We start from the raw sequence: 27214 nt of genomic DNA, 5'->3' as shown, positions 1-27214 counted from the left end.
GGTTATCAGACTGTCCACCCAACTGAGCTGTGTCAAACAGTATGGAAATTACTTACAATCAATATCTGTGTATATATGTTATTCAAATGGTTGACCAAGATATATGGATGTTCCCATGCTAGACTGCTGCAAACACATTATTCAATTTAGTGAAATTTTGTGTTAAATCAGAAAAGAGAAAAGTCCTTGTGTGAAATAGAAACCAGTCACCTCATGAAACTAGCAAATGATTCTATAATTCTTGGTAAAAATGACCAGTATATGTAAATTACTATTCTTTATGTTCAAAAATGATGTGTAATTTAATTTAATTCAATTCAAAAAACATTTGATTACCTATTTTGTACTAGGTTCTATGCTAGTCACTGGAGAATATGAAGAAAAACCTGAAACAAACCCTGAAATTTTGATTCGTATTTTAGTGGGTAGACATGGCTGAAAAGATTGATTCAAACCCCATTCTTTAATCTCCACTCTTAATCCCAATGAGTTTGCTTATTCCCATCTCCCTCAAGTAAACACTACCTATCTCCTCCACTGTGCTCTCTAGAATGCCTAGTACCAAGGTAACACATTTTCTTTCATCTTAAATCTTTTCCTTTCCTATTCCTTTTGTTTTCTGGCTCTCAGAGACCTAGTTCCCTCCTGAAGACAAAGCCTCCCTAAATCACCCTTTCTCAGTACTGGTTGCCTTTTCACTTACTGCCCAGACTCATTGATTCAGGAAGTGACAGAGTGTTGGGCTTGGAGTCAGGAAGACCTGAGTTCAAATTTGATCTCAGACACACAAAAATGATGTGACCCTGGGTAAGTCATTTAACCTTGTTTACCTCTATAAAATTGGGATAATAATAGGACCTACCTTCCAGAGTTGTTATGATGATCAAATGAGATAATTGTAAAGCACTTTACCCAATGCCTGGCACATAGTAAGCCCTATATAAATGTTAGCTGTTATCACCATCATCGTTATTGTTATTATTACTCCTATCTCCCTATTGCCATTTCCACGCTTTCCCTTTATCTTCATCACTCCATAACCTCTCCTCCTTTGAGCTTTACTCAATAATATTTACCACCCAGCCAAAGTTCTAATAGCTGTTGTCTACTGGCCTCCAGGACACTATTTTTTCTTTTTCTTCTTCTTCTTCTTTTTTTTTTTTGTGAGGCAATTGGGGTTAAGTGGCTTGCCCAGGGTCACTTTGCTAATAAGTGTCAAGTGTCTGAGGCTGGATTTGAACTCAGGTCCTCCTGACTCCAGGGCCCGTGCTCTATCCACTGTGCCACCTAGCTGCCCCCCAGGACACTATTTTTTCAACAAGCTTAGTGCTTAGTTCAGTCTTTTTCTCCTCTTCAATTCCTGCTCTCACAATAGGGACTTAAATATACATATTGATATTTCCTCAAATACCCTTACCTCTCAGCTCTTCAATTTGCTCATTTCCCAATACATATTTCTCCACCCAATCTCAGCTACAGGCAGAGATGATCATGCCTTTGATCTTACCATCACCCACAAATATTCTGCTTCCATATTTCTCAAGTCTGAAATTCCTTTATCTTTGTTATTTCACCTCTTCCTTTCTCTTGTAACCCCCAAACTCTGCTCTTCATCTTTACTCCTATCTCCAGTCCCTAGAGTCCTTTGTTATTTCCCAGGTCATCACATTCACTGGTTACACCCTCCTCCATTTCCTAACTTTACCCTTTAGTGAGCCAATTGAACTATATGTGGTCCTCTTCTCTTGAATCCCTTGCTTCTTATTCTAACACTGATCTTGCATTACTAAGCCTCAACTCTGGAGATTACCCCCACCAGCTATTTCCTTTGTTCTTACTCATGTGCTGCTGAACAATGTTGGAGAAAATCGTGAAACTGTGCTGACTAGAACCACTGTAAATTTATGTTACATAATCTCATATGGGCCCTCACTACAGCACAGCAATCCTTTTATACCTCCCAAATGGATTCACTATCTTCTTCAATGGAGCAGATTTTCATGTCTCCTCAAAACTCCTACAGTTTCCCCTCTCCCCACCCTGTTGGCCAAGAAATTTATCTTATATTTTAATAGAAATTAAGGATATTTGCTGAGAGCTTCCTCTTTTCCCCTCATCCTCAATTCACATGTCCCAGATACCTTCATCCACTATTTCTGACTTTACCCCAGCTTACACGAATAGGTGGTCCTTCTCCTTGCCAAAGCAAACCCCTCTATCTGCACAAGTGATGCCACTGCATATCATCTTCTCTGTTAGATTGTCCCCTTTATCATCGCCCCCATAACTCATATTCAACTTCTCCTTGTCTACTGGCTGCTTCCCTGCTGCCTCCAAGCATGCCCATGTTTTTCTCATCGTCAAAACACTTGATCCATTGATCCTTCTATATCTTTCCTCCCTTTCATGGCTAAATTCCTTCAGAAGGCAGCCTACAACAGGTACCTCCACTTCCTTTCCCATCACTTTTTTTTTCTTTTTTGCAGGGCAGTAAGGGTTAAGTGACTTGCCCAGGGTCACACAGCTAGTAAGTGTCAAGTATCTGAGGCTGGATTTGAACTAAGGTACTCCTAAATCCAGTGCTGGTGCTTTATCCACTGCACCCCCTAGCTGCCACCACCCCCCATCACTTTCTTCTTAACTCTCTATAGCCTGGCGTAAGATCTCATCACTCAACTGAAACTGCTCTCTCCAAAGTCATGAATGATCTCTTGAGTGCCAAATCCAGTGGCCTTTTCTCAGTCCTCATACTCCTTGATCTTTTTCAAGACTTTTTGCACTGCTGATCATGTTTTTCTCCTTGGTATTCTCTTTACAATTTTGTAAGTTATTTCCTGGCTCTCCTCCTACGTTTTCTGAAGGCTCCTTGTGCCTTCTTTGCTGAATCATCACCCACATTACACTTGCTATCAATGGGTATCTCTAAGGGGTCTTTCCTGGATCCTCTTCTCTTCTTACTCTATACTATTTGATTTCATGATCTCTTCAGCAGCTGTGATTTTCAATGATCATCTCTATGCAGATGACTCTTAGATTTTGAGTTCATGGGCTTGTCCATTCCTAACCTCTCTCCTGGCCTCCAGTATCATATTCACAACTATTTATTCGACATTTTAAACTAGATGTCTCATAGACATGACTAAAATGAACTCATTATCTTTCCTCAAAATCCTTTCCTCTTCTTAACTTCCCTGTTGCTTCTGTATTACTATCAAGGGTACCACTATCTTGCCAGTCTCCCAGGCTTACAACCTCTTCACTCTCTCTCAAGCTCCATGTGCAATCTGTTGCAAAGTTGTGTCATTTTTACTTTTTGAACACCTTTTGTTTATGACCCCTTCTCTCCTTTGACACTGCTATCAATCTGGTTCAGGATGCTTGGACTATTGCAACAGCCCGAAGATTGGTGTTCCTGCTACACGTCTCTCCCCATGCCAGATTATCTTCATTTGTCTACCTAAATGATCTTCCTAAGGTTCATTCAGGTCCAAATGTGTCAACCCTTCATAACTTTTTCCTCCTTTAATTTTCTATTCTTAAAGCTTATATAACCAACAAGTACTCTACACTCTTGTGACACTGGCCTCACTTATTACTTGCACAAGAGTTTTCAATTGCCAATATCAGGCATTTTCACTGGGTATACCTCATGCCTGTAACTCTCTCCCTCCTAATTTCTGCCTCACAGTCCACTTAGTCCCAGCTAAAATGCCATCTTCTATAGGAAGCCTTTCCATAGCCCTTTTAATTCTAGTGCCTTTCCTCCATTGATTATCTCAAATTTATCCTGTAGTATGGTTGGTTTGTACATAGTTGTTTGCATATTATATCCCCTATTAAAATGTGAGCTTCTTGAGAGCAGGGACTGTCTTTTGTATTTCTTTTTATCTCCACTGCTTAGCAAAGTGCTCAATATATAGCAGCTGCTTAATAAATGTTTACTGCCTGTCTGCCTGACAAAATTTTCCCCACATTCTCCAAGAAGACTCTTAAAAGCCTTTTAGACCACCACGGGGACCTCTTCAAACATGAAGGCATCACCAGTTTGTTCCACTCCTGGACTAAGGCAGCCAGGCTAGGGTATGGGGATAATTCTGAAATAAATATTCTACAGTAAACATTGGAGATGCATGTTATTTAACTGCTTTAGAGGACAATAGATAACATTTAAAAATTGATCCTGTTCTTAATATTAATATAATTAATAAACACAATATTAATATATATTTTGATTTATTTTTCCAAAATGATGAATCTGTAGAGTCCTTCACAATCTTTAGTTTCATCAACCCCAGAGGGTATTATATAAGAAAATTGGCCAGTTAATGGAGTCATCTACATTTACAGAATACATTTTCATAAGAAATTATTATATTTTCAACAAATAGGCAGGAAGATTTCAGCTAAATAAAAGGACAAATTTTCTAAACATGAGCGACGAATGTCTAAAAAAGGTTTCTTGTTCTGTTTTTGCATAGAGAAAGAAAGAAAACAAACATCTGTTAAATGCATACTATGTGTAGGTGCTATACAAAGTGCAATACAAATATTATGTTATTTGAGCCTCACAACAACCCTGAGAGGTAGGTATTATTATTATTCCCATTTTACAGGTTAGTCAATGAAGGATGGTGGTTAAGTGACTTGCCAAGGTCCCACATCTAGTAAATCTAGAAGGCTGGATTTAAATTCAGGTCTCCTTGACTCCAGGCCCAGAACTCCATGCACTAGACCACCTTGTTACCTCTAGAGATAAGCTTCCTCATGACAGAAGGCAGAAATTAAACAAGTTGTCAGGAGGTAGAATGGGATTCATTCATTCAGCTGGATTTCTAAGTTTTCTTCCAGTTCTATGATTATGAAAATTACTCAGCTGTATGCAGCATATTGTGCTAGCCATTCAGTGTCAGGGTAAGGGATCATACAAGAATGAAGAGGACTGCTCTTCCAAGTTTGCTGCCTTCAAAGTTCTGACAGTCTAGAAGAAGATAGATGTGTATACAAATAACAATACAGATGAGATTATAGATGTATATATTGGAAATCAAGGTACAATGGAAGTTCAAGGGAGAGAGAAAACATTTTTATCTGTGGAATTTAAGGATAGCATTATTTGACCTTGGCTCTGGACAGGCTGGACTTCAAGGAGCAGAAATGGGGAAGGCAGAGGAGAGTGTAAGTGCATTTCAGGTGTAAGGGACAGCACAAGCAAAGACATGAAAGGAAGAAATAATAGGACAATTTGGATACCAGTAAGTAATTTATCTGGTATGACTGAATGAAACAGATTAGTTTGAAATAAAGCTGAAATGGCAGATTAGAGAGAGATGATGGATGACATACGTGTTGGTCAAATGAAGCTGAACTTTATTCAGAAGATGTGGCCCCATTGAAGGTTTTTGAGGAGGTCAGTGATATGAGGGTTTCTGTTTCCAGGAGGGATGTTTGTGACCAGTTAGCAGGTAGTGAAAGATAATGCTTGAAATGGAAAACTAATAAAATATCTTTTTAAATGCACAGAAGAAACCAAAAGAAGTACAAAAGGGGACATAAATAATAATTTTGTTATGACCTTGTTAAATGTTCCTGTATGTACATACACACATATAGAGAGAGTTTTTGAAGAATTATGTTAAGTTCAAAGTTTTGATACAACCATCTTATTCATTTTTTTTTTGTGAGGCAACTGGGGCTAAGTGACTTGCCCAGGGTCACACAGCTAGTAAGTGTTAAGTGTCTGAGGCTGGATTTGAACTCAGGTCCTCCTGACTCCAGGGCTGGTGCTCTATCCACTGTGCCACCTAGCTGTCCCTTATTCATTCTTTGTATATTTAAATGTTTCTGTTTATTGATGATTAAGTTCACAATAAAAAGAAAAATTTCATAATATTAATCTGGGGATAGGATGTACTACACAGAGCAAAGAATGGTAGGCTTAAGTCAGGAATAAAGTTCGAATGCCGGTTCCAAGGCTTGCAGCTGTCTGACTATAGACAAATGATATTATTTGTTTGTGCCTCAATTTTCCAATATGTAAAGTGGAGGCTAACACTTCCATTACCTACTTATAAAGTAACTGTAGACAAAATAATATGTAGACTTTAAAGTGTTATATAAATGTATTATTATTACCATTGGAATGGATTCAAGTGAATAGAGATTAGTTATTGACAGGTTATTCCAGTAGTCCAGATGAAAAGTAATGGTGACCTAAATTAAGTTGATGTCCATGGATAATGCCAAGAATGGACATCAATATAGATACTGAAGTCATTGGTCCTTTTGGCACGGTTAGAGAAGAAGACTGTGAACCAGTCCAGATCCAAACTGTACCTTTTATCATCATAAAAACTTCATTATCTCTTATAATGGCAAATGGTATAGTTTGAATTAACGTATGAGAATGAATATACAAAATTATCTTACAAAATAACATCTTGTCCCCATACTCATGTATGGTCATTTAGTCTTCCAAAGGACACCCATCTCTAAGTTATAGGGCAAATGTTTTCCTTTTAACTTGAAGAAGACAATAAATCAAGTGTATCCCAAGTGCTTTCCACTCAATATAACATATAACTCAGACACAGATTTGTTCAAGGACCCTTCATATTATAAAATCCAGATCTTACCTCAAAAAATGCATTACTAAACTAATCTCTAAACACTCATTTTGCCTATATCCAAACTACTTTAAAATATGCCACTGTATAACAATTTCCTTCAGAAACTTATTTTCACTGCTGCCCTGGAATGGCCTGGAATGATTCTGTCTCACTTTAGACGCAAGCACTAAATCAGTCAGAAAGTAGCCAGAAAGAATCAGTGCAGGTCAGTGTTTTTGAGATAACTAGCTTTTATTGTAAAATGGTGCAAGGATGTATCTAGAATTACAAATAGTCACCTTTCTGCCCCAAGACTTTTTAAAAGTGCTTTTTCTGGTACAGGATTAGTTTTGGATTTGGGGCATGGAGAATTTTAGGAGCCCAGCCTCCCAGTTGCCTGATGATAAGTTTAAAGATTTCTTTGATGCTGAATCTTCGTATAATCTTGGGACTTAATATATGCTAGTTCATGTCTTTTTATATAACTAAGTGTTACGTCCAGACTAAACAAGATTGAAAACCCTGAATAGTGTGGTTTTTACTAAGGGGCAATAATGTTGAGCAAAATATTGAAAAATAGACAAACTCTAATGTTTATTCATCACATAAAACCATTAACTTCAAGTAACATATAAAGTAGGCATAGGAACATTTAGTTATGAAACTGTATGTGTTTATTGTTGTTATTCTCTGTTTAACTGCTAAGGAAGTGGATTCTAAAGTTTCCTAAAGAGAAAACTTCTTAGTCAGACTTTTACTTATTTCAAAAGGACTATTTACTTTAACAATATTTCTATAAGATGGAGAGAGATGGAATTATTACACTGCAAATTAGCCAATCAAAGCTATTTATTTCTGCAGTGGGAGGAGGAGTACATTTTTATCATAAATTTAAATGCCCATGGTTTAGAGCAGAAGGCCAGGTTTGTCCATGAAATAAATGAGAATATCAAACAGCTTAACCTGAGCTATACGTAGTTTCTCTTTTAATATGAGGTTTCTTTGATATTTGAGATTAATTAATGATACTCTTTAAACCTAAAAACATTTACCATATTTTTTAAGGTTCTATGTTATATGATAGGAATACAACGATATATGTGGTATAGGGACTACTCTTAAGAAGCTAACAATTTAATAGGGAGCAAAACCAAAGACACATAACTGTGGTATGAGGAATAGTGACAAAAGTACACAAGAGAGGATCATGCAAAGTGCTGTGAGAAATTTGAGGAAGAGGAAGAGATAAATTTCCCTTGAAAAATGTAGAGAGGGAAGAAAAGCCAATTTTCATTAAGAAGATAGTGTCTGAGGTGGGTTTTGAAAATGACATCATCAGATAGAGAATGGGTTAGGAGAGTCTGTAATGAGGCAGGATGAGAATGATAGAGAATAGTTCAGTTTCGTTTGACCATAGGATCATATAGTTAGAGGTCATTGAAGCTAATCACCTCATTTTATAGATGAGGAAACCAAATCCCAGAATGCTGAACTAATTTTGCTCAGGGTCATGCAGTGAATGTCAAAGAAAGGATCTGAATCCAAGTTTTCCTGTCTCCAATTTTAGTGTTCTGTCCACTGTGCCTTAAGGGATCTAAGACAAGACAGGTAAGTTTTGTGATGAGTAAAACTAAATGTGTGGTCGTCTTATTCCTGTCCTAAGTGTAGGGAAAACTAGCTAGGGTTTCCTTATAAATTAGAAGCTTTAGCACCAAGTTTTTGGCATTAAGCATTTATTAAAAAGTAAAGAGAGAACACATGGAGTTCAAAAAGTTAAGAGACCTATCTATCCTAGAGGAGAGATAAGAGTTCAGCCTGGTCTGGTTCTTCTCCCAAGACCTCCACCACGAGGTTGTCCAAGAGACCAATTGAGAGAGTAAGATCTTCCTGTGTCCCTGGAAAAAGCAGTCTTTACACACTGCTTCAAGTTAATTGGCTATTATAACCCAAATCCAGTGGTTCACTGGACTTGAGGGTGGTCTCATGTTGAGGTTAGCTGAGAAATAGTACCTTCTTCAGAGTCAGGCAGGTGTGGCTTCAATTTATTCAACAAGAAGTTGGAAACTATAGTAAGTTTTTGAATAGAGGAATGAAGTTATCACAGTGGTGCATTAGGAAGATTTTTTTTGAGCAGTGATTTGAAAATTGATCAAAGAGGAGATGAACTGGAGGCAGAATTATCACTTAAGATGGAGAAGGAAACTTGGATTTTTTTTTTAATCATTGGGGAAATACAAAAATAATTTCTATTTAACAGCATAACATATTTCCAAATTTGAACTTTAAAGTTTTAACCAGTGTAGCTCAAAGTACTATGAAAATAGTACAATAGCTTTAAATAGCAATGCTTAATGGATCACTTTACATAATACCATTTATTAAAAAAAAATCTCAAAGATAAGTGATTATCTAGGGCACATGGCCATAAAATAAGGATTCAATTTTTTTTTAATGAAGTATTTTATTTATTGGATTCAAATTTTTAAAAGGCTTAGTTTCTCTTCAGAGACTGAATAATGTTCATTGCATTGATCAAATGAGATAAAATTTGTAAAGTTTAACACAGTGCCTGGTGTGTAGTAGGTACTTAATAAATGCTTGTTCTCCTTTCTTTCCTCACTACAAAAGAAGCAACATCTAACATGGAATAGATACTGTGGAACAGTACAGAGGGTCTATTAGATACAAATATATATATCTGAGAACTGGGGCAAATCACCTAATCTCACTGCTCTAGGCAACTCTGAGACTATATAGGTTTCACAGAAGGTGCTGACTTGCTTTGGTAAAGGAGTTTCCTCATGGGGGAGTTCCTTACACAACTCCCTATTCTTCTCTTGGCTGCTGAGGTCCTTTCCAATTCTGTATTCTATACATTTTTGATTAGATTAAATCTTTGGCTAGCAATGTGGATCAAACTGCCTTCATTAAGGTATTACCCTTGGATTTCATAGATCTCCTGAACACCTACTTATCTATCATGATACACCCCACCATATCTGAAACAGACCCCTTATCAATTGAGGGTAGGGAAATAATGAAATCAGAAAGAAGAGAAATATTAGTTGCCTGCCTATATTATGAGGAAAATATTGAGTACATGTCAAATCTTTTCAAATCAAATGTTTCAACCTTGGCTTCTGGAAAGAGGAAGCCACATTCTTATTAGACAGTTTGACAAGAATTAAAGTTAAAAACATTCAGTGAATAATAGTAAGGAATAAACAGCATTCAACGGGCATTGCATTTCAATTCACAGGAACACCAAATCATGAAATCTTGAGATTAGAAATGTAATCTAGGGGGCGGCTAGGTGGCACAGTGGATAAAGCACTGGCCCTGGATTCAGGAGTACCTGAGTTTAAATCCGGCCTCAGACACTTAACACTAACTAGCTGTGTGACCCTGGGCAAGTCACTTAACCCCAACTGCCTCACTAAAAAAAAAAAAAAAAAAGAAATGTAATCTAGTTCATTTTCCTCTTTTTTTTTTTTTTTGGCAGGGCAATGGGGGTTAAGTGACTTGCTCAGGGTCACACAGCTAGTAAGTGTCAAGTGTCTGAGGCCGGATTCGAACTCAGGTCCTCCTGACTCCAGGGCCAATGCTTTATCCACTGTGCCACCTAGCTGCCCCCCCATGTGTTTTTAATGGCAAGATGGTGACAAATCTGGTTTGGGGGGCAGCAAGTAAACTAAGGCTCTTTTCAGAAGCTATTGCAAACTGCTGAATAAGCAATTTGAGGTAGTGGGAAATGAACTATAGGTGCTTTTTACTCACTAATGGATGAGCATACTGATGAAATGGGAAGTGGTGATCCAAACAGATTGCTGGTATACAAGTGATTTTTTTTTCAACTGATTGGTTTAGACACATCAACTTTTGCTATTCTCTGGAAATTAATACTCTTCAAAGAGCCATTATGCTGAAAATGACATAATGGCCTCAGGGTTCTTGCAATGGGACTGTCTTTTAGGTAATTAAACTTCTCTATAACAAAGTACTTTTGCTATTTTTAAAGCCAACTGCCCTTGGCTGAGGTCCAAGACTAATCTGCTATCTAATGAATTCTACTCTCTATCAAATAGTGTCCTAAAGAGGTTTCAGTGTATGCTCCCAGGGGTTCCCTAAGGAGTCTTTTGGGACCCGCTTGCTTAAATTTTTTAAGTTATTATCAAACATCGTATGGTCTCCCTAAGGTCAAAACCTGTGGTTAACAATGATACATTTAAAAAGGCACAAGGGATGACTAAAAGAAACAGGATACTATATAAACATTCATTCACTGAAAAGAAACTTTAAGGAGAAAGAAAAAGAATCTATTGATCACCTTCCCAGAGTCCTTTTCAGTCTTTCATAAGTATTTTTGACAGCTACTTCACGGGTGCCACATAACTGAATTTTCCATATAAAAAGAGCTTAGCTATAAGTACCCGAAATTTTATTTTAGCAGGTTTTTTTTGATAGTCTGTCAAGTTTTATTGTATGAGCCAAATAGAAGGGTACTATGTAGAGAGGAGATAGGGGAGAATCATTTCTTGGTCTCCTCCTCCTTAGACAAAGTCTTGATGATTTCCTCTTTCTTAGCCTGTAGACACTCTTCCTGACACTTTCATGCTTCCTTAGTCTTGGACTGGCGAGCTTCAGCCAGGAGCTTCTTCCAGGCCTTGTCTGCCTTCAGTTGATGAATGTGCTCCATAAGGATCCGCTCATTTTTGAACACATTGCCCTTCACCTTCAAGTACAGGCTGCGGTACATATGGTGGTCAATCTTTTTGGATTCACGATACCTTCAGATCAGACGCCGTAGAATCCTCATTCGCCTCATCCAGGTCACCTTCTCAGGCATACGAGCATTGGCAGTACCCTTTCTCTTACCAATGCCCATGTGCCTGCCCTTCCGTCAAGCCAGAGTATTTTTCCAGCATCTGGCACGGGAGTGTACAGTAACAGGCTTCCAGATGGTCAGCCCATCTTTAATCAGCTTCGGGATCTGCAGACGGGAATTGGCATTGGCAATTTCATTGGTCTCATTGGGGTCAAGCTATACCTTCTTTTTTCCACATCAAAGGGCACTAGAGGCAAGCCTCTTCTGAAGCCTGAGCATACTCATGGCTGCAGCCGCAGCACGGAAAAGGAAAGGCATTTTAGCAGTTTTAATAGAATTTTTCTAAAGTACATTCTGCAAACCTACATTTTCTTAGAATATACCGAACATAACAATCTTTTTTTTGATGTTACAGGATCATTATTACACACAATTGTTGCACTATGCTGTAACATACTTTTAAGTCTGTTCCTTTTTCAAGGGGAGACTATGAACTCTCATATATCCAGGGGACAGTGTCTTGTTCTTCACAGTTTATCTCACTACCCTTTTGTTTCTCCCACTATCACAGCACAGCATTTTAAAGCTGGAAGAGAATTTAGGGATCATCTAGTTTAAGCACCTCATTTTATTTTATTTTATTTTAGAGGGGCGGGGAAATTGGGGTTAAGTGACTTGCCGAGGGTCACACAGCTAGTAACTGTCAAGTGTCTGATTTGAATTCAGGACCTCCTGAATCCAGGGCCAGTGCTCTAACCACTGCACCACCTAGCTGCCCCTAAGCACCTCATTTTAATCGTAAGGAAACTGAACTCCAGAAATAAAATAACTTGTCTGGCTATGAGTAGGTAGTTTGTTGAGAGACCACAAAGTAGGACTGTTATGAATTTTGTGTTAAGAGTAAGACTGACTGGAGAGATAGAGTTCAATATATGGCTTTAGTTCAATGGCATTATGACAACTATTTGGGGACTCAGAGGCCTTTTTCATTTATTTCTTCATTAGGGACTATATTTTTGGAAGAGATGGGTTGCCAGAAATCTGACCTCCAGGGGAATGAAGTCTTATAACATAATGAACCATTGGCTATTTGTGAACAATTTTAATAGTTTTAGGTCCAGATGAGTCCTTAGAGATTATCTAGTCCAAATATCTTCATTCTATAGATAAGGAAAATGAGATCAATGGTGGAGAAAGGACTTGTCCAAGATCAGACAAGTATAAGAAGCAAACATCTAAGAAGCAACATGGTACAGTGAAAAGAATCTTGGACTTGGAATAAAAGAACCCAGATTCAAATCCTGATTTTGTTTCTTAATAGCTGTATGATCTTAGACAAATCACTTAGCCTCTCTGGGCCTTAATTTACTTATCTGTAAAACCAGAGGGCTATACTAGATGACTGGGGCAGGTAGGTGGAGCAGTGGATAGAGACTCATGTTCTTAGTTTCAAATCTGGCTTCAGACACGTATCAGCCATGTGATAGCAAGTCACTTAACCCTGTTTGCCTCACTTTCTTCATTTGTAAAATTAGCTGGAAAAGGAAATGGCAAACTCCAGTTTCTTTGCCAAGAAAACCCCCAAATGGGGTCATGAAGAGTCAAACACCACTGAAAAAAAAGAGTGAACAACAACTAGATGACTATTAAAGATATTTTGTACCTCCATATCAATGGTCCTGTTTTTTACTTTTCAGTTTTAGATACTGTTACATTAAAACATTATTTTACCTTTAAAATTTGACAGGGAAAAACTGAAAAACACTGACTTTACCCTATTATTTGCATATAAAACAATTATGAATAATTCAGATAATCTTCTGACATTTGCAAATCTGAATTTAAATAATATATTATTAATCAAATTTAATTTTGAGCACAATTCTTGGTATTTCAACCCAAAATAATTTTATGGGGTCTGTTAGTAAAAGGAAGAGCATACCCTTTCACTAATACCAATACTGAATTTTTTTAAAAGACTAAAATATTAAGGAGTTCTATTTAAAAAATAAATTTATCTTAAATCCTATCAAAACATTCAGAGGTCCACATGTAATTTGGTTATATTTAATTCAATAAATCTTTCTTAAGCACCTACTATGTTCAAGGTACTGTCTATATATACAGGATATGGATCAAACCTCCATGCTCTGTGGTTGATTGTTGCGAAGTGACCTTTCATGGTTCTCTTCTGCCATATTTAGGATAAAGAACCTTTCAACCCTATAGGAGTTATAGGAACTATAGGAGACCTAAGACTAACCCATATGTATAAGATAGGGCCCTGCTTATTAGAACTGCTTTGGGAAAGAAGGGGGTGAGGGTAAGTCCCGGGAAGAAAAGAGTCATGTACCATTCCATTAGAAAAATGTTAAAATACAATTCTTAGAAGGTACTAAAGGGAAGGAAGTCAGGGGAGATTTTTTTTAAAAAAGTTTCATTAACATGTAAATTTTTCTTGTAAACATTCTAACCTAAGCCTTATGAGACAATTCTAATCCCAAAGAGCAGCCAAAATTCTAATGTCCTTAAATCTCCAGGGATACTTAATAAATTTTCTAAGCCATATGTTTCAAAGATATTAAATATACCACTTTAGACTGAAAATAATGAAAACTATAGAACTTTTGGCAGTCCTAAGATCTTGCCAACAACACCACTAATAAAGTAAAACTAGTCTCTAGGGTTTAATACTAAAATCTCCAGTACTTAAACTACTAAAGTACTGTGGTGATCATAATATTTTTTTCATATGTGATATTCCCTATTCATCCAACTAGGTCAATCTGAGAATATATTTTTAAAGTATTTCACTGCACTGTTGGCCAAAGTGATCACACTTACATTACAAAAAAGCCCTTGAAATCATTCCAACAGTTGTGAGCAAAATACAAGTCTGCTTGTAGGGGAAAAAAACCCACCAATTTTGAATGACATGCTTTTTATAACTTATGACAGTGAGTGAAGAGGGATAGGAATTTTCCACTAGTACTCTTTGAAAAAGAAAGACATGTGAGGAAGTATCATTAGAGAGAGCAAAAGAGAGTGCAAACTGCCAGGAACTGAAATGAATTGTGGGAAAGTTATCCAAGTCCCAATGGCTTTTACCACAAGCATGTTGGAGGCATATATTGAAGATCTATTTTTTTGGTTTCCACAATATTCAGGCAAAATCTGGCATTTTGTACATGATAGTTGTGAAATTACTATGGTCAAAAAAGTGAGGGGAAAATAGATTGACCCCAAATCAGATCTCTAAACTATAAATTTATTTAGTGAAAACATACTTGTAAAAATGGTCTGTTCTCTATCCTTTTCACTATTTTCAAAATTATGTCAGTGATAAGGTACGTATCAGATCCATAAAGCATTATATATAATATTTTGATGTTGTTTCTATTTGATTTTAGGAAAGATGGGATTGATATTGTAAAAACTTATAGAAGTTGGTAGTTAAGAGGAAATACAATGTCATCCAATACATTTACTGGGAACGTGGATTTATAAAAGCTGTTGTAAAAGTCGTGAGAAAAAAACCTCTACCACATTCCTAATGAAGCACTCATAAAATGTACTAGGTCTTTCTAATTTACCAGTATAGAATAGACCTCATAAAATAGAAGAAATAACAGCTTTGGAGAACAAACCAAACAAACAAAAATACTCTATAAAGAAAATTATGGTTCTCCCCCCCCACCTGACACACACATAAACTAGTTGAAATCAGGATTCAAGTAACTAGATTTTATTATGTGCCTATTATTCTAGGTGTTGTCATATTTAACAACCTCATCTGTAACACTAGGGGGTTGAACTTGCTTTGTGAAGTCCTTTTACTACAGTTCTGACATACAAGGCATCCATGACCTAAATTTTTCAATGGAAGTTATTTCTCAAAAGTCAGACATTTTTGCGTTAGAATAAATTAAGACATAACTTTGTAGATACATCCATCTAACTTATTTCTATTAGAGGATTTTTAATATTCACTCCAATGGATGACAGACATTCCAACTGGAAACAATAAAGCTCATTGTCCTCTGATTTGATGCTACTGAACTACAGCAAATGTAATTCATGACTTAGGCATTTATTTATTTAATATGTATTTTTAGACTAATGGGAACTTCATAAATCCTTTCTTTGCCTTCCAAGAACAAATGCCATTTATTCTTGATCCGGAAAGAACAGTGTTTCAGAATGTTAGGTTGCTAATTTACCTAACTTAATACTTTTAACCCGCTTCAGGCAGCTGGAATGATTCACTCTGTCTATCTGCACATAACCACTTCAAGAGACTTCTCAAAAGCAGTTTCTTTAGGCATGATTTTAGATAACCAAGAATGGAAGTTAGAGACAACAGTCAATATGATCACCCACATTAGCTTAGGGGACAGATTCACATCTCATTTTAACTGTAATCCATTACATTACAGAAAAATTTGAGTTAACAAAGCACATTAACAGACCATATCAGTCTCCATGGAGAAAAAATACCAACATTTATCAACCAAAACAGTAATTCTCTTGAGGGAACAGAACTAGTGAGAAACATTCACAGAGGGAGTGGTATTTAGCATTTGCAATTAGGTACCACATAGTCAGACATAAAACATGAGATTTCAACTACTTCTGGAAAAGTTTGTACAATTTAATAATCCTTATAGATAGCTATTGTAGAATGAAAATCCTTTTTTGTAGCAATGACTACAGTGCTTTATACTTAGTATATAGTTTGTTCTTAGTTTGAAATTAGTATACAATATACAAGGTATACAGTTCCTTATATTCTTGGTATAGTATCCTTGCTTTTATTAGAGAAGACTTCTACTTAATCTTAAGAACACAGACTCATAGATCTAGAGCTAGAAGAGACTTTAGAGGCCATTTAATTCAACCACTTCCCTACAGGGAGGCCCATGTGGGTTAAGCAATTTATGTAATGATACTCAGGTTGTTAAGTGTCAGATTTGGGATTTTGAACCAAGTTCTTAAAAGCATATTAAAAACCTGTGGGTTTTAAATAGCATGCCCATAGTCTTAAACTGAAGTCTTATGCAAGAAACACTTCAAGATAAAGGTTTTCTCCTTTGTTCTCTTTTTGGTACACTTTTTAGTAACCAGGAATTCAGTTATCATCTCTATGCAGATGCCTCCTAATTCTCTACACGAAGCCATAATTTCTCACTAGTTCCATCTTTACTAACTGCCTGCCAAAAATAATGGCTCATAGGCATTTCAGTTTAAAATGTCCGAAAAAGAACTCATCATTTCCCCTAAAACCAAGTTCTCTAAACTTTCCCATTTCTATTATTAATGTAACACTATCGTTTCAGTCACCCAGGTTTGCAATTTTGAAATCATTCTTGACTCTTCCTTCTCCCTTATCTCCCTTATTTAATCACTTGTTAATAATTTTTGTCAAACCTGCTTCTAGTACATGTCTCACATTTGTCTCCTGCTCTTCACTCATATCGTCTCAACCCTAGCTCAGGACCTCATCACCTCTTACTTGGACTACTGAAACAGTCTCCCAATTGGTCTCCTTATTTCCAATCTCTTCCCTTTCTAATCTGTTCTTTTTGTTTGTTTGTTTTTTTTGGCGGGGCAATGTGGGTTAAGTGACTTGCCTAGGGCCACACAGCTGGTAAGTGTCAAGTGTCTGAGGCCAGATTTGAACTTAGGTACTCCTGAATCCAGGGCCAGTGTTTTATCCACTGCACCACCTAGCCGCTCCCCCCCCCCAATCTGTTCTTTACAGAGTTGATAAATTGATTTTCCTAAAACAAACATGTGACCATGTTTTCTCCATCTCCATGAAGCCAAAACAAATAAATAAAACCAACCAAACAAACAAACAAAAAAAACAAAACCCCTTCAGTATCTCTCTATTGCTTTTGAGAGAAAATACAAACTTCCTAGCCTGCTATCTGGCTTTTCAGTCTTACTTCATATTACTCTTCTTAACAATCTGTACAGTGCAGCCAAAGTGGACTCTTACATTCCTCAAATATAATATCCCATCTACAGGCTGTCCTTCATGCCTAAAATGTAGTCCTCACTTCCAATTCTCAAAATCATTAGCTTCCTTCAAAGCATAGCTCAGGTGCCACCTCCCAAATGAGACTTTATTGATTCCCCTTATCTTCCAGTCTTTAGCACACTTCTTTTTTTTTAATTATTTTATCTGTGATATATAATTATATTTTATACATATGTCAAACATACATAAAGACACATAAATGCCATATATAATGTAAATTTTCTACATTATTGCATTTAGATATGCCTAGATATATTCTAATACATATAACAAACTTCTTAAAAACACACATATATGCTGTATTTACTTATGTATATACATGTTGTGACCCCATAAGAACCCTTTAAGTCCAGAGACTATGTATGACCTCTTTTCTTTTTAGTCCCAGTACCTAGAAGTATTTTGTATCCTCCTATAACTCAGTGAGTCAGTCAGTAAACATTTATTAAGTCCCTGGAATGTGCCAGGCACTTTTCTAAGTGTGACAGACACAAAGAGTTAAAACACGGTCCTTGCCCTCAAGGAATTCACAATCTAACAGGGGAGACAACAAGTAAACCAATATGTGCAAACAAGCTATATATACAATAAATAAGAAGTTTGTTGTGTGTTGTTTTGTTGTTTGCCCTTCATTCTCGAAAAGAACCATATTTTATGACTTGCAGTGAACTGGATTTAAGTGAGGGAGGGCTGTGTAAAATCGCCAAACTCACTCTCTCACCCAGAGCCATCTGGGTCCAGTGGCAAGATATATATCAGGACTACTGAAGATGGCCCTGGATATTTAAGGCAACTGGGGTTAAGTGACTTGCCCAGGATCACATAGCTAGTAAGTGTCTGAGGTGAAATTTGAACTCAGGTCCTCCCAACTTCAGGGCCAGTACTCTATACATTGCACAACTTATTTGCCCAAATAAGAAATAAATGAGAGAGAAGACACTAGAATTACGAGGGACTGGGAAAGGCTTCTTGTAGAAGATGGGATTTTAGATAGGTCTTAAAGGAAGCCAGAAGTCAGAGATGAGGAAGGAGAGCATTCTGGGCATGGGAGACAGCCAGAGAAATCACTCAGAAAAATGTTTAAGAGATGGAGTGTTTTGTTAAAGCAACAGGAAGGAGGCCAATATCACTGGATTGAAGAGTAAAAGGCAGGAAGTAAGAAGACTGGAAAAGTATGGATGGAAAGGCTAGGTTATGAAGGGCTTTGAAGGCTGAAGATAGGGTTTCCTATTTGATCCTGGAGGCAATTGGGAGCCAATGAAGTTTATTGGCGTGACATGATCAGACATGCACTTAAGAGAAACGTTATTGGTTTAATGAAGGACTAGAGTAAGGAGAGACAAAGCAGGCAGATCAACCAGCAAGCTATTGTTATTGTCCAAGTATTAGGTGATGAGGTCCTGCACTAAAACAGCGGTAGTGTCAGAGGAAAGAAGGGGGTGCATCCAAGAAATGTTGCAAAGGTAAAATCAACAGGCTTTAGCAACTGATGGGATATGGGGGGTGGTAAGAGATAGTGAAAAATTGAGCATGGCACCTAGGTTTCAAGCCAGAGGAACTGGGAAGATGGTATTGCTCTTGACAATAACATGGATGATAAAAGGGTTGGGGAAGATTTATGGAAAAAGATAACAAATTTGGTTCTGGGCATGTTGACTTTAAGATGTCTACTGGACATCGAATTCTAAATGTCTGAAAGTCAAGTGGAGATAGAAGAAAGGAGGTTAGGGCAGAATAAGATAGATTAGAGAATTGTCAGCATAGAGATGGTAATTAAATCCAGAGGAGCTGGTGAAGTAGTATAGAGAGAAAAGAAAAGAGAAGGATGCAGGTCAAAACACTGAGGGACACCCATGGTTAGCGGGTTTGATCTAGAGAAAGATCCAGCAAAGGAAACAGAATGAGCCATCAGATAGGTAGGAGGAGAACCAGGAGAGATTGGTGCCCCAAAAACCTATAGAGAAGAAAGTATCAATGAAGAGAGGGTGATGAACAGTGTCAAAGGCTTCAGAAAAGTCAGGAGAATGAGAGTTGAGAAAAGGCCACTGGATTTGACAATTAATAGATCACTGGTAACTTTGAAGAGAACGGTTTTGGTGGAATGATAAATTAGATTGAGTAGTTCCCAAGGACAAAAAATCTTACATCTTACATCTTAGCTGGTAATGAACCTTTCTGAATTTAGCTTGGCCCATTGTTTGGGAGCAAGCAGAAGAGTAGGATTTTAGAGCAAAGTCAGAAATCTAACAGTACCACTTGGAAAACAACTGAAAACATGTCCCACTGAAGGGGACTTTCTACAGGGACATAAACTTGTATAGCAGGAGTTCTTAACCTATGGTTCATGAAGAAGTTTTGTTTTGTTTTGTTTTGCAGGGCAATGGGGGTTAAGTGACTTGCCCAGGGTCACACAGCTAGTAAGTGTCAAGTGTCTGAGGCCGGATTTGAACTCAGGTCCTCCTGAATCCAGGGCTGGTGCTTTATCTACTGCACCAAATAGCTGCCCCCCGAAGTTTTTTTTTTTTTTAATTTGATAACTATTTCAATATAATTGCTTTCTTTTCTAATCTTAGAATTTTTATTCATTTAAAAATATGATTCTGAGAAGGGGTCTATAAGCTTCACCAAACTGCCAAAAAGATCTAGTCTCTGGTATAGAACAAGGTTAAGAACAAAGACAGGTATAGTTTAACCTGGCTCTTGAATATATGGATTTTACAACTGTACAAGAAGAATATAACAAGTATAAGCATATTTACTTTTGCTGCCACTATGAGTTAAAAAATAAATGACTACTTGCTTTACCAACTCAAATTAAGCCTTTTTCAAAACTTTTAAAAATGTGCCCACATAATTAAGTTTTTCAATTCATGAACATAAATGTATTCTCCTAAAAATAATTTGCATTTCAAATCCATTTTATAAAACAGTTGAAAACTTTCAGCATCTACAATGCACATGAGAAGACAGTTCAATATGATAACTCAAAAAGCATTTATTATCTATCTACTGTGTGTAAAATGCCGTCTAGGTGTTTGAGATACAAAGAGAAAAATGAAAGAGAAAAAAAAAAACCCAGTGCCTCTTCTCAAAGAGTTAATTCTTATACACATTAGGGGATTGAATTTTATAAACAACCCTGAGAAATATGAAAAGCTTGCAGTTTTGAATATTTGAGAGAGTGGGAAGTGAACTATATCTAGGTCAAATAAGAGTTGATCTAATAGAAAAGAAGGTAAACTTCCCTTTAAATACAGTGGAGCAAAGAGATGAACTTAAACTCATAAATTTAGTGTCAGATAAAGTATCATTACTCCAGTTTTCTTTAGGAAGGCTAAATAAATGATATTCTTTGTCAAAGTGTTTCCCTTAATACTTAGTGAATATCATTACCAATTTAGATTTTACTGGAAGGTTGTTAAATATGTTATAGTGGGTATTCCTTTTGTCTATAGGTAGGAATAGATGGCCACTAAATTTCCTCCAATCATCAAATTCAGTGATTTATATCTATAAAATTATGAATATAGGGATACAGCCACAAGAGGTTTTTCTTTATTTAAGTCATTAGACTTGGAAAATATTCATCTGTATTTTGGGATTGTAGCTTGAAACCTGAAGCCAGGGATATACTAGTCATAATGGGGTACAAGCAAGAGAGAATGAGTAATTTGGTACAAATTAAATGCCACTGCTGGAAAAAAACAAACAACAGTTTAAAAAGCATGCCCTCCTATTGGTGTCCAGTACTTTGCTTTATATACAAAAGGCAAAATATGTTGTTTATCACTGTTTTCATTAAAATTAACCCTGAAGGGCTATGTGCTTTTAGTGTTATATCTGTTCCAATGACTATCCATTAGAATTATCTCCACCTTTTTGTCTGCTGACTGAAAGAGGAGATAAAGAAACAGAAAAGCTTGGCTAAAAGTCTGTTCTGGTACAGCAGTGCTCAGTAGGGCACGCAATGGCCTAATTTTGTAGTTTTCTCAAGCATTCCCATCTGCATTCTCAAGGGTTTTCTTTCTTTATTTCCCATTTTTTTTTTTTTTTGAGAAACAACAGAAACTTCCTGCCCTCTGTATCAAGGGCAACAAACCAGTTTGAGAATATCTTCCAGACAGAAATCATGTAATTTTTTTGTAAGCTTTTATCCACTACCCTCCATCCCCCTCAACAGTCTATTCAGAAAATAATCTACGGGTTTTTGTTTTTTTTTAGTATCCTTTTTGTAAAACTGTGCCTAATGTTCTTGCATATGTTTACAAACACAATATTTAGACTTTAAAGGACATGTGGAATATAATTAGTCCGGTATCTAGATGTTTAATCTTAAGATGACCCTATAAGTAGTTGGAAAGAAGTGAATCTACTTAAAATTTATTTAATACCTTTCATCTTTTCCCTTGTCTCAAAAATCATAGTGAAGATATGAGATCACTAAACACAAGAAAAAAGGTAAAACTATTACTGTTCAGTTTGTATGCATGTTGTTAACATATTTTTATGTTAACATATATGAATGTAAAGGGAATTGTTTGGGAGATCTGGCTTCTAATGCTTTTTTTTTTTTGTGGGGCAATGGGGGTTAAGTGACTTGCCCAGGGTCACACAGCCAGTAAGTGTCAAGTGTCTGAGGCCAGATTTGAACTCAGGTCCTCCTGAACCCAGGGCCGGTGCTCTATCTACTGCGCCACCTAGCTGCCCCTGGCTTCTAATTCTTGATCTAATTAGCTGTTTGACCTTGAACAAGTCATTAAACTTCTCTGAGGATCAATTTCTTCATCTGTAATTCAGGGACTTCTATTATTATATAAATTCTAAGGATCCTCAGAAATTTAAATTTCTGAGCCCAAAGAAAGGATATATTTACCATGTTGGCCCACATATAAAGTCTATACCCACTCTCTCCCCTCTCTATATCCCCCTCACCCCTGCCATCATGTCCCTTCTCCAATTCTGGCTTATATAAAACCTGAGTGTGGTTTATAATCAGTTTAACTGGAGCCCAGGTAAGAGATGTGGGTCAAGTATGGAATTTGAAGTTACTCCCTATTGGCTGATTTCCCACTTTCCCTACATCTAAATGTATAGGTCTATGAATTGTTAATTGTGCTTGCTGATGCCCTAAGTCTTAGAACTCTTCTCTGTAGACCCTAGACTATGCATGGCAATCCATTCCAGCTTACTCTCACCACAAATGTACCAACTTTAGTTAAAAAAAATTTTACATGATAATTTTACATATTACTTTCACTACATATGTTGTTTAGTCTTTTCAGTTGTGTTCAATTCTTCATGACCCCATTTGGGATTTTCTTTATTCTTTTCTTTTCTTTTTTTTTTTTGGCCAGGCAATGAGGGTTAAGTGACTTGCCCATGGTCACACAGCTAGTAAGTGTCAAGTGTCTGAGGCCGCATTTGAACTCAGGTCCTCCTGAATCCAGGGCCGGTGCTTTATTCACTGTGCCACCTAGCTGCCCCTCATTTGGGATTTTCTTGGCAAAGATACTGGAGTGGTTTGCTATTTCCTTCTCCAGCTCATTTTACAGATGAAGAAACTGAGGCAAACAGGGTTAAATGACTTGCCCATGGTCACAGTTGATAAATGGCTAAGGCTAGATTTGAATACAGATTTTCCCTAACTCCAGACCTGGTACTATATCCACTGTGCCACCTAGCTGCCCATATGTAATAGAAATAACATACCTCAATGTTTGCCTTATATAAGATCATTTTCCTCTTTAAATACAGCAGGGGTTCATAATTTTCTATAGTTATGAATTCCTCCTATGAGCTTTGAACCTTATATATCAACTCTTTCCTCCTTCCCATAAAGGGCACTTATCCTCCATTCCATCCTAGACAACACCTCTGTCATAGAAAAGCAAAATTCCTGTGTATACTTGTCTCTTCTCATAATATGGTACCTGAAAGCTTAATCTATGTTGTTCATTCATCAAACAATATTTCCTGCCTGTTTAGGCCATTCTAAAAAAACTGAACCACTTATCTACTTCCATCTGTAAAGTCATTTCCTTCCTATCCTTTAAAACTCTTTTATCAACGTCATGTTGTCCATGAAGTATCCCCCATTCTCCCCACCTCCCATTAATAATAGTCCTCTGGTGCTAGTAAACTCCATATAGGGTTGGATACACTCCATAAAGATTACATAAACTCAAGTCCTGCAGGGATTTGTGAAATTCCATATTCCCAACACATCTAGGTCCCCCCCCCCCGACATTTTGCTGGTTAAAAAAATGGGGGAGGAGGAATGAGTAGGAAGAATTGTGCAGTAATATAGCTCCTTCAGCATAACTGAAGCACAATGAACGCTGCCAGTCCTAGTAACAACCATAATTTCCTTCTTTAAAGAGTGATTTGCTATCAGCATCAGTAGTCCAGGGCAAACTAATTAGATTCAGATATATACCAGCTAACCATTAAACAGTTTCTTGGAAATAATCAGGGTTCTTGATAATGTCAAATTGCCTCTATAGCTCCGTAAAAATAATATCATTATGCTTCTTATATTTCTTAGAAATTTTCAGTATGGCCTCAGAGCATAGAAGGAAAAGTAGAAGTTTCAGAAATGGACTTTTAGGTTAGATGTAAGGTCAACTCTCCAAAGTGTTAGAGCTTTCCAAAGGTGGAATGGGATACCTTAAGAGGAGGTAATGTCTCCCTACTGGATATTTTCAAATAGAGGCTGAATGACCAATAGCCAAGAAAGTGATAGAGGGTATTCTTGGTTAGATGTGGTTTTGAAGACCTAAAATCGAATACTAATTCAATATTTCAGAGTCAGTCAACAAGTATTTATTAAGTACCCATCTATGTGCCAGGCATTTTAGGAGCTAAGAATCCAAGTATATTGAATATAATAATGCTGACAACAAAGATATAGATAAGTATATACAGTATAAGTATAAAGTAAGTAAATATAAATTACTTAATAATAATAATAGCATTTATGTAATGCTACAAGATGTGTAAAGTTAATTACAAATAATTATTGTTAACATTTAGGTAGAGCTTACCATGTGCTAAGTGCCATACCAAGTAGTTTACAATTAGTATTTCTTTGGTCCTCACAACAACTGTGGGAGGTATAGATGAGGAAATAGGCAAAAAGAGGTTAAGGAACTTACTTAGGGTCACACAGCTGATAAACATCTCAAGCTGGATTTGACTTTAGGTCCTTATGACTCCAGGCGCCATGCTCTATCCACTGTGTCACCTAGCTACCTTGTTAAACACCAGGCAGTTTGTAAGAGAGAGCAGTTATAGCTGAGGTGATCAGGAAAGGCTTGCACTTCATTGTAAAAGAAAAGAATAATTATCTGAAGCAGAGGTGAGGAGAGAGGGCATTAGAGGCAGCCTGGACGACCAGCAAGAAGATACTGAGATGAGAGATGGAGTATGTGTGGAAAAGAGGATAGTTGGTTTGGATTCCAGAGTGTAGGAGAGGGGTGGTAACCTCCAGGGAGCCTGGAAAGATAGTTTGAGGCTTGATTATGTAGTACTTTAAACAGAGGAGTTTATACTTGATGGCAGATACAACTAGAAGTTTGTTTCTTAAGGAACTGATATTGTCAGATCTATGTTTGAGGAAAAACACTTTGGGGTATGGAGACTGGGGTATGGAGAAACTTGAGGTAGGGAGACCAATTAGGAGGCCATTGCAATAATCTGAGCAAGAAGTAATGTGGGTCTGAATTATGGTGGTAGCTATATGAGTAGAAAGAATGGGCTTAAAGAGAGACACATGAAGGTCAAAATGGCAAGATCTGGAAAATGATTGGATATGTGGGGTGAGAAAGAGTGAGTAGCTGAGGATAACACCAAGGATAGGAACCTGAAAGACTTGAAGAATAGTAGTGCCTTCTATAGAAATGAAAACCTTTGGAAAAAGGGAAGGCTTGAGTGAGGAAAGAAAATGAGTCCATTGAAATGTCTCAGGTACATCCATTTTGAAATAACCAATAGGCAATTAGTGATTCAGGGTTGAAGCTCAGGGAAGAGAATGGGCCTGAATGCATATATTTGGGATTTAGCGATGATTGTTAGTTAAATCCATAAGCACTGATTAGGATAGTGAGAAATGTAGAAGGAAAAAAAGTGGGGATCTGGGACAGATCCTTGGGGAATGAACAAAGTTAGCAGGCTTTACATAGAAAAGATACTGAGAAGGAACAACAGGTACACAGGTAGGAGGAGAACCAGGAGAGAATAGTTTTAAAAAGACCAAAAAGAGGAGAATATATAGGAGGAGAAAGCAATCAGTTGTATCAAACACAGCAGAGAGGTTGAGAAGGCTGAGGACAGAAAAAAAGATTATTGAATTTGGCAATTAAGAGATCACTGGTGGCTTTGGAGAGAGCGTTTTCAGCTGAATGATAAGGTCAGAAGCTTGATTTCAGTGTTGAAGTGTGTTGAAGAATGAGAAAGGAAGAGGAGGAAGTGGGTGGAGATGGCTTTTTCTTAGAGTTTGGCTGAGGAAAGGAGGAAAGATCTAAGGTGATAGCTGAAGGAAATTATAGGCTCCAGTGAACAAATTTGTAAATTTTTTTTAAGGAAGAGGGAGACTCTGCATGTTTGACAGCATTAGAGAAGGAAGCAGTAAACATGGAGCAGCTAAAGAGCCAAGTGAGGTGATCAAAGGCAGAGAGGCAGATCCTGACAAGAAGAAGAGCCACCATTTTTTTGGAGATGGAGGAAAGGAGATAGTGAGAGATGATATCAAGAGGTTTTGAGATAATGAGGGGAGAAGAGAGAGCTTATATCATATGGTCTGATTTTCTTAGGAAATAAGAGGCCAGTCTTTAGCTGAGAAAAAAGGGGAAAAGGAAAGATTTGGAAGCATTAAGTAGAGAAAAGAAAGTTTGGAATAGAATTGGTGGGGAGTGAAACAGGAAGTCAACTAGGAAGGAATGAGAGGACTGCTTTATTGCAGTAAAGCCTCAGTTGACATTGGAAAACATGAATTTATAATATACCCAGGCAGAATACTAATGACTTTTTATAGATCTATTCAGCAGTACATGTGTAAGGATAGAGGACATGGATGGTAGAGTAACCCAGGACTGAGTATCTTTATAAATGTATGAATGGATTGTTCTGAAAGAGTCTAGATGCTAGAGAGCAAACAGCTGGAAGAGTTGGATTTGAGCCCTATCTATATAACACAGGTTGTGTGACGTTGGGCAAATCACTTTACCCTTCTGAGATTAAATATTATCACCTCCTACTAAGTTATAGAGAGTTTGTGAACTGTATGATATGCTTTGACACTATGAGCAAATTGCTTAACCTGTGTTTACCTGTTTCCTCAACTGTTAAATGGGGAAAATAACAGCACTTACCTCACAAAGTTGTGAGGATCAAATGAGATATTATTTGTAAAGCACGTAGCACAGTGACTGGCACATAGTGATGTTATATGAATGCTTATTCCCTTCCTTCTCCCACAAATTAATTACTAAGGAACCTGCAAGCAACTAAAGATCAATAAGATATTATTTATGTGTTGTTAATGGGAATATGTGAAAAATGACAAAATAAATGTTTACGAACTATTTCTTTACAAGATTTCAGGGTGAGTACTAACTTGAGTACTAGGTGGTTTATATGTGACTAATGGAAGGTCTGCTAAGCAATGGAGCAATTATCAGGACTTGAAGCATCTGGGAAAATCCAGTTATCTCCAGCTAAAGTTTCTCTGAAGATTTATTGTTT

At 37.1% G+C, this 27214-nt stretch overlaps 2 protein-coding genes and 1 pseudogene across 2 annotated transcripts in view; 1 reads left to right on the top strand and 2 right to left on the bottom strand.

The window, feature by feature from the left end:
- The window catches only part of MCPH1 (microcephalin 1), a 325091-nt gene that overhangs the window by 125511 nt on the left and 172366 nt on the right, over positions 1-27214 (bottom strand). The gene's annotated exons all lie outside the window — the stretch shown is intronic.
- Positions 1-27214, top strand: part of ANGPT2 (angiopoietin 2) — an 81793-nt gene that overhangs the window by 18598 nt on the left and 35981 nt on the right. The gene's annotated exons all lie outside the window — the stretch shown is intronic.
- LOC122743815 lies at positions 11134-11715 on the bottom strand (annotated as a pseudogene).

The sequence above is a fragment of the Dromiciops gliroides genome, chromosome 2, assembly GCF_019393635.1.
Source record: "Dromiciops gliroides isolate mDroGli1 chromosome 2, mDroGli1.pri, whole genome shotgun sequence".
Lineage (NCBI taxonomy): Eukaryota > Metazoa > Chordata > Mammalia > Microbiotheria > Microbiotheriidae > Dromiciops > Dromiciops gliroides.
This window is presented reverse-complemented; position numbering and strand designations above follow the sequence as displayed.